This window comes from Triticum aestivum, chromosome 3B (assembly GCF_018294505.1).
Source record: "Triticum aestivum cultivar Chinese Spring chromosome 3B, IWGSC CS RefSeq v2.1, whole genome shotgun sequence".
NCBI lineage: Eukaryota > Viridiplantae > Streptophyta > Magnoliopsida > Poales > Poaceae > Triticum > Triticum aestivum.
Genome location: NC_057801.1, coordinates 288241214 through 288250352, shown reverse-complemented (window position 1 = coordinate 288250352; position 9139 = coordinate 288241214).

The window sequence follows — 9139 nt, the reverse complement described above, 5'->3', positions numbered from 1 at the left end:
GTCACGATGGAGAAAAAGAACGTGTGTGGGCCCCATAGAGCGTGCCAGCGCACGAGCGATCGACTCAAAGTTCAGCGGTCGTATCGAATCGTTTACCTTATAAAAGATCCAAAGGGGTGGATCAAATTAATCTCTGTCATCAAAATGTGTCAATCAGACACCTAAATTGTTCCAAAGGTGAGTGCTCAACATTTTAGCACGCAATTAATATCATACCAAATATCAATAGATACACTAATCACATAATTAGCATCTAACTGTCATTCTATCTAATAAACATATAATTAATTTCCTACCTAATATCAACATGCATCGCACTTACGAATTTACTAGTATGAAAAGTATGTCATTGTACAATATACAACCAATCCATCTTGCAATAGCGGACCTTGCCTTTCCTTCTGAATTGTCCACTGTGTGCGCTTAGAGGAGTCAGGTCCCTTTTTGTGGGCAAGTGTCTTTCTTAGTTCATGGATATTTTTCCATAGCGGTCCATGTCGGGGAACGTAGCATGCAATTTCAAAAAAATTCCTACGCTCACGCAAGATCTATCTAGGAGATGCATAGCAACAAGAGGGGGAGAGTGTGTCTACGTACCCTCGTAGACCGAAAGCGGAAGCGTGTGATAACGCGGTTGATGTAGTCAAACTTCTTCAAGTTCCAACCGATCAAGCACCGAACGTACGACACCTCCGAGTTATGCACATGTTCAGCTCGATGACGTCCCTCGAACTCTTGATCCAACAAAGTGTCGAGGAAGTAGATGAGTTTCGTCAGCACAACGGCGTGGTGGCGGTGATGGTGAAGTGATCCACGCAGGGCTTTGCCTAAGCACTACGAGAATATGACCGGAGGTGTAAACTATGGAGGGGGGCACCGCACACGGCTAACAATAGTTGATGTGTGTTATAGGCGCCCCCTCCCCATGTATATATATAGGTGCGAGGGGGAGGGGAACAACCTAGGGGCGCCCCAAGTAGGAGGAATCCTACTTGTGGGCCTAGTCCAATTCTCCCTCCCCCACCATATTTTTCGGAGGGGGGAGGAAGGAGAGAGGAGGGAAGGAAGGGGGAGGCTGAATCCCTCCCCTTCCTTCTCTCTTCCCCTCTTTCCTTCCTCCTATGGTTCAGCCCATATGGGGGGGCGCAGCTGTCCCTTCTGGCTGCTGTGTTTCCCCTCTTGGCCCATTAGGCCCATATCTTTGCCGGGGGGTTTGCCCGGAACCCCTTCCGGTGACCCGATATGTACCCGGTACCCTCTGAAACACTTCCGGTGTCCGAATACTATCGTCCTATATATCAATATTTACCTCTCGGCCATTTTTAGACTTCTCGTCATGTCTGTGATCTCATCCGGGACTCCGAACAACATTCGGTCACAAAATCACATAACTCATATAATACCAAATTGTTATCGAACGTTAAGCGTGCGGACCCTACGGGTTCTAGAACTATGTAGACATGATCGAGACACCTCTCCGGTCAATAACCAATAGCAGAACCTGGATGCTCATATTGGATCCCACATATTCTACGAAGATCTTTATCGGTCGAACCGTTATGACAACATACGTTATTCCCTTTGTCATCGGTATGTTACTTGCCCGAGATTCGATCATAGGTATCTTCATACCTAGTTCAATATCGTTACCGACAAGTCTCTTTACTCATTCTGTAATACATCATCCTGCAACTAACTCATTAATCACTTTGCTTGCAAGGCTTCTTATGATGTGTATTACCGAGAGGGCCCAGAGATACCTCTATGATACTCGGAGTGACAAATCCTAATCTTGATCTATGCCAACCCAACAAACACCTTCGGAGATACCTGTAGAGCATCTTGATAATCACCCAGTTACGTTGTGACATTTGATAGCACAAAAGGCATTCCTTCAGTATCCGGGAGTTACATAATCTCATAGTCAGAGGAATATGTATTTGACATGAAGAAAGCAATAGCAATAAAACCGAATGATCATTATACTAAGCTAACGAATGGGTCTTGTCCATCACATCATTCTCCTACTGATGTGATCCCGTTCATCAAATGACAACACATGTCTATAGTTAGGAAACTTAACCATCTTTGGTTAACGAGCTAGTCTAGTAGAGGCTTACTAGGGACACGGTGTTTTGTCTATGTATCCACACATGTATCAAGTTTCCAGTTAATTCAATTCTAGCATGAATAATAAACAATTATCATGATATAAGGAAATATAAAATTACAACTTTATTATTGCCTCTAGGCATATTTCCTTTAGTCTCCCACTTGCACTAGAGTCAATAATCTAGTTCACATCGCCATGTGATTTAGCACCAATAGTTCACATCTTTATGTGATGAAGACCCATAGTTTACATCGCCATGTGACCAACACCCAAAGGGTTTACTAGAGTCAGTAATCTAGTTCACATTGCTATGTGATTAACACCCAAAGAGTACTAAAGTGTGATCATGTTTTGCTTGTGAGAGAAGTTTAGTCAACGGTCTGCCACATTCAGATCCATATGTTTTTGGCAAATTTCTATGTCTACAATGCTCTGCATGGAGCTACTTTAGCTAATTGCCCCCACTTTCAATACGTATCTAGACTGAGACTTGGAGTCATCTAGATCAGTGTAAAAGCTTGCATCGATGTAACTCTTTACGACGAACTCTTTATCACCTCCATAACCAAGAAACATTTCCTTAGTCCTCTTTAAGGTAACTAAGGATAATTTTGACCGCAGCCCAGTGATCTACTCCTAGATCACTATTGTACCCCCTTGCCAAACTCATGGCAAGGCACACAACAGGTCTGGTACACAGCTTGACATACTTTATAGAATCTATGGCTGAGGCATAGGGAATGACTTTCATTCTCTCTCTATCTTCTACCACGGTCGGTCTTTGAGTCTTACTCAACTTTACACCTTGTAATACAGGCAAGAACTCCTTTTTTGACTGATCCATTTTGAACTCTTTCATAATCTTGTCAAGGTATGTACTCATTGAAAGTCTTCAAGCGTCTTGATCTATCTCTATAGATCTTGATGCCCAATATGTAAGCAGCTTCACCTAGGTCTTTCATCGAAAAATTTATATTCAAGTATCCTTTTATGCTATCCAAAAATTCTATATCATTTCTAATCAACAATATGTCATCCACATATAATATCAGAAATGCTACAGAGCTCCCACTCACTTTCTTGTAAATAAGGCTTCTCCGAAAGTCTGTATAAAACCATATGCTTTGATCACATCATCAAAGCGTATATTCCAACTCTGAGATGCTTGCAACAGTCCATAGATGGATCACTGGAGCTTGCACACTTTGTTAGTACCTTTAGGATCGACAAAACCTTCTGGTTGCATCATATACAACTCTTCTTTAAGAAATCCATTAAGGAATGTAGTTTTGACGTCCATTTGCTAGATTTCATAATCATGAAATGTGGCAATTGCTAACATGATTCGGACAGACTTATGCATCGCTACGGGTGATAAAGTCTCATCGTAGTCAACTCCTTGAACTTGTCGAAAACCTTTTACGACAAGTCGAGCTTTATAGACGGTAATATTACCATCAACGTCAGTCTTCTTCTTGAAGATCCATTTATTTTTCTATGGGTCGCCAATCATCGGGCAAATCCACCAAAGTCCACACTTTTTTCACATACATGGATCCTATCTCAGATTTCATGGCCTCAAGCCATTTATCAGAATCTGGGCTCATCATAGCTTCTTCATAGTTCGTAGGTTCATCATGGTCAAGTAACATGACTTCTAGAACAGGATTACCGTACCACTCTGGTGCGGATCGTGCTCTGGTTGACCTACGAGGTTCAGTAGTAACTTGATCTGAAGTTTCATGATCATTATTATTAGCTTCCTCTCCAGTTGGTGTATGCATCACAGGAACGGGTTTCTCGGATGAGCTACTTCCCAAATTGAGAGAAGGTACAATTACCTCATCAAGTTCTACTTTCATCCCACTCACTTCTTTCAAGAGAAACTCCTTCTCTAGAAAGGTTCCATTCTTGGCGACAAAGATCTTGCCTTCGGATGTGTGGTAGAAGGTGTACCCAATTGTTTCCTTAGGGTATCCTATGAAGACACACTTCTCCGATTTGGGTTCGAGCTTATCAGGTTGAAGCCTTTTGACATAAGCATCGCATCCCCAAACTTTAAGAAATGACAACTTAGATTTATTGCCAAACCACAGTTCATACGTTATCATCTCAACGGATTTTGATGGTACCCTATTTAATGTGAATGCAGCTGTCTCTAATGCATAAACCCAAAACGATAGTGGTAATCGGTAAGAGACATCATAGATCGCACCATATCTAATAAAGTACAGTTACGACGTTTGGACACACCATTACGTTGTTGTGTTCCAGGTGGCGTGAGTTGTGAAACTATTCCACATTGTTTTAAACGAAGGCCAAACTCGTAACTCAAATATTCACCTTCGTGATCAGATCATAGAAACTTAATTTTCTTGTTACGATGATTCTCCACTTCACTCTGAAATTCTTTGAACTTTTCAAATGTTTCAGACTTGTGTTTCATTAAGTAGATATACCCATATCTGCTCAAATCATCTGTGAAGGTCAGAAAATAACGATACCCGCCGTGAGCCTCAACACTCATCAGACCGCATACATCGGCATGTATTATTTCCATTGAGTCATTGGCTCGCTCCATTGTTCCGGAGAACGGAGTTTTAGTCATCTTGCCCATGAGGCATGGTTTGCAAGTATCAAATGATTCATAATCAAGTGATTCCAAAAGTCCATCAGCATGGAGTTTCTTCATGCACTTTATACCAATATGACCTAAACGGCAGTGCCACAAGTATGTTGCACTATCATTATCAACTTTGCATCTTTTGGCATCAATATTATGAATATGTGTATCACTATGATCGAGATTCAATAAACCATTTACATTGGGTGTATGACCATAGAAGGTTTTATTCATGTAAACAGAACAACAATTATTCTCTGACTTAAATGAATAACTGTATCGCAATAAACATGATCCAATCATATTCATGCTCAACCCAAATACCAAATAACATTTATTTAGGTCCAACACTAATCCTGAAGGTAGAGGGAGTGTGCGATGGTGGTCTTATCAATCTTCGAATCACTTCCAACACACATCGTCACCTCACCCTTGACAAGCCTTTGTTCATTTTGCAACTCCTGTTTCGAGTTACTAATCTTAGCAACTGAATCGGTATCAAATATCCTGGGGTTACTATGAACACTGGTAAAGTACACATCAATGTATATCAAATATACCTTTGTTCACTTTGCCATCCTTCTTATCCGCCAAGTATTTGGGGTAGTTCCGCTTCCAGTGACCATTTTTTTGCAGTAGAAGCACTCAATTTCAGGCTTAGGTCTATCTTTGGGCTTCTTCATGGGAGTGAAAACTTGCTTGCCATTCTTCTTGAAGTTCCCTTTCTTTCCCTTGCCTTTTTTCTTGAAACTAGTGGTCTTGTTAACCATCAACACCTGATGCTCTTTCTTGATTTCTACCTTCGCTGATTTCAGCATCTCGAAAAGCTCGGGAGTCGTTTTCATCATCCCTTGCATATTATAGTTCATCACAAAGTTCTAGTAGCTTGGTGATAGTGACTAGAGAACTCTGACAATCAATATCTTATCTGGAAGATTAACTACCACTTGATTCAAGCGATTGTAGTACCCAGACATTCTGAGCACATGCTCACTAGCTAAGCTATTCCCCTCCATCTTTTAGGCAAAGCACTTGCCAAAGGTCTCATACCTCTTGACATGGGCATGAGTCTGAAATACCAATTTCAGCTCTTGAAACATCTCATATGCTTTGTGGCATTCAAAACATTTTTGAAGTCCCGTTCTAAGCCGTAAAGCATGGCGCACTAAACTATCAAGTAGTCATCATACCGAGCTTGTCAAATGTTCACAACGTCTACATCTGCTCCTGCAACAGGTCTGTCACCTAGTGGTGCATCAAGGACATGTTTCTCCTGTGCAGCAATGAGGATAATCCTCAGATCACGGACCCAGTCCGCACCATTGCTACTATCATCTTTCAACTTAGTTTTCTCTAGGAACATATCAAAAAACATAGGGAAGCTACAACGCGAGCTATTGATCTACAACATAATTTGTAAATACTATCAGGACTAAGTTCATGATAAATTTGTTGGAAATATGCCCTAGAGGCAATAATAAAAGCATTATTATTATATTTCCTTGTTCATGATAATTGTCTTTATTCATGCTATAATTGTGTTATCCGGAAATCGTAATACATGTGTGAATAACAGACATCAACATGTCCCTAGTGAGCCTCTAGTTGACTAGCTCGTTGATCAACAGATAGTCATGGTTTCCTGACTATGGACACTGGATGTCATTGATAACGAGATTTCATCATTAGGAGAATGATGTGATGGACAAGACCCAATCCTAAACATAGCACAAGATCGTATAAGTTCGTTTGCTAGAGTTTTCCAATGTCAAGTATCTTTTCCTTAGACCATGAGATCGTGTAACTCCCGGATACCGTAGGAGTGCTTTGGGTATGCCAAACGTCACAACGTAACTGGGTGACTATAAAGGTAGACTACGGGTATCTCCGAAAGTGTCTGTTGGGTGACATGGATCAAGACTGGGATTTGTCACTCCGTATGACGGAGAGGTATCACCGGGCCCACTCGGTAATGCATCATCATAATGAGCTCAGAGTGACCAAGTGTCTGGTCACGGGATCATGCATTACGGTACGAGTAAAGTGACTTTCCGGTAACGAGATTGAACGAGGTATTGGGATACCGACGATCGAATCTCGGGCAAGTAACATATCGATAGACAAAGGAAATAGTGTACGGGGTTGATTGAATCCTCGACATCGTGGTTCATCCAATGAGATCATCGTGGAGCATGTGGGAACCAACATGGGTATCCAGATCCCGCTGTTGGTTATTGACCGGAGAGTCGTCTCGGTCATGTCTGCTTGTCTCCCGAACCCGTAGGGTCTACACACTTAAGGTTCAGTTACGCTAGGGTTGTAGGGATATGTATATGCAGTAATCCGAATGTTGTTCGGAGTCCTGGATGAGATCCCGGACATCACGAGGAGTTCCGGAATGGTCCGGAGGTAAAGATTTATATATGGGAAGTCCTGTTTCGGGCATCGGGACAAGTTTCGGGGTTATCGGTATTGTACCGGGACCACCGGAAGGGTCCCGGGGGTCCACCGGGTGGGTCCACCTGTCCCGGGGGGGCACATGGGCTGTAGGGGGTGCGCCTTGGCCTAATGGGCCAAGGGCACCAGCCCCACATAGGCCCATGCGCCTAGGGTTTAAGGGGGAAAGAGTCCTAGGAGGGGAAGGCACCTCCTAGGTGCCTTGGGGGGGAGGGAAACCCCCCTTGGCCGCCGCACCCCCTAGGAGATTGGATCTCCTAGGGCCGGCCACCCCCCCTTGGCCCTCCTATATATAGTGGGGGAGAGGAGGGACTTCATACCTGAACACCTTGGCCTTTGGTTGCCTCCTTCTCCCTCCCCAACACCTCCTCCACCTCCATAGTGCTTAGCGAAGCTCTGCCGGAGTACTGCAGCTCCATCAACACCACGCCGTCGTGCTGCTGCTGGTGCCATCTCCTTCAACCTCTTCTCCCTCCCTTGCTGGATCAAGAAGGAGGAGACGTGGCTGTTCCGTACGTGTGTTGAACGCGGAGGTGCCGTCCGTTCGGCGCTGGTCATCGGTGATTTGGATCACGTCGAGTACGACTACATCATCACCGTTCTTTTGAACGCTTCCGTGCGCGATCTACAAAGGTATGTAGATGCATCTAATCACTCGTTGCTAGATGAACTCCTAGATGATCTTGGTGAAACGAGTAGGAAAATTTTTGTTTTCTGCAACGTTCCCCAACAGTGGCATCATGAGCTAGGTCTATGCGTAGTTCTTCTTGCGCGAGTAGAACACAATTTGTTGTGGGCGTAGATTTGTCAACTCTCTTGCCGTTACTAGTCCTTTCTTGCTTCAGCGGTATTGTGGGATGAAGCGGCCCGGACCAACCTTACACGTACGCTTACGTGAGACCGGTTCCACCGACTAACATGCACTAGTTGCATAAGGTGGCTGGCGGGTGTCTGTCTCTCCTACTTTAGTTGGAGCGGAATCGATGAACAGGGTCCTTATGAAGGGTAAATAGAAGTTGACAAATCACGTTGTGGCTTTAACGTAGGTAAGAAAACGTTCTTGCTAGAACCCTAATTCAGCCACGTAAAACTTGCAACAACAATTAGAGGACGTCTAACTTGTTTTTGCAGCAAGTGGTTTGTGATATGATATGGCCAAAGTTGTGATGAATGATGAATGATCTATATGTGATGTATGAGATGTTCATGCTATTGTAATAGGAATCACGACTTGCATGTCGATGAGTATGACAACCGGCAGGAGCCATAGGAGTTGTCTTTATTCTTTTATATGACCTGCGTGTCATCAAGAAACGCCATGTAAATTACTTTACTTTATTGCTAAACGCGTTAGCCATAGTAGTAGAAGTAATAGTTGGCGAGCAACTTCATGGAGACACGATGATGGAGATCATGATGATGGAGATCATGGTGTCAAGCCGGTGACAAGATGATCATGGAGCCCCAAGATGGAGATCAAAGGAGCTATGTGATATTGGCCATATCATGTCACGTTTATTATTTGATTGCATGTGATGTTTATAATGTTTTGCATCTTGTTTACTTAGAACGACGGTAGTAAATAAGATGATCCCTCACAATAAATTCAAGAAGTGTTCCCCCTAACTGTGCACCATTGCGACAGTTTGCTGTTTCAAAACACCACGTGATGATCAGGTGATTTATTCAGACGTTCACATACAACGGGTGTAAGACAGATTTACACATGCAAACACTTAGGTTGACTTGACGAGCCTAGCATGTACAGACATGGCCTCGGAACACAGAAGACCGAAAGGTCGAGCATGAGTCATATAGAAGATACGATCAACATGAAGATGTTCACCGATGTTGACTAGTCCGTCTCACGTGATGATCGGACACGGTCTAGTTTAACTCGGATCATGTAATACTTAGATGACTAGAGGGATGTCTAATCTAAGTGG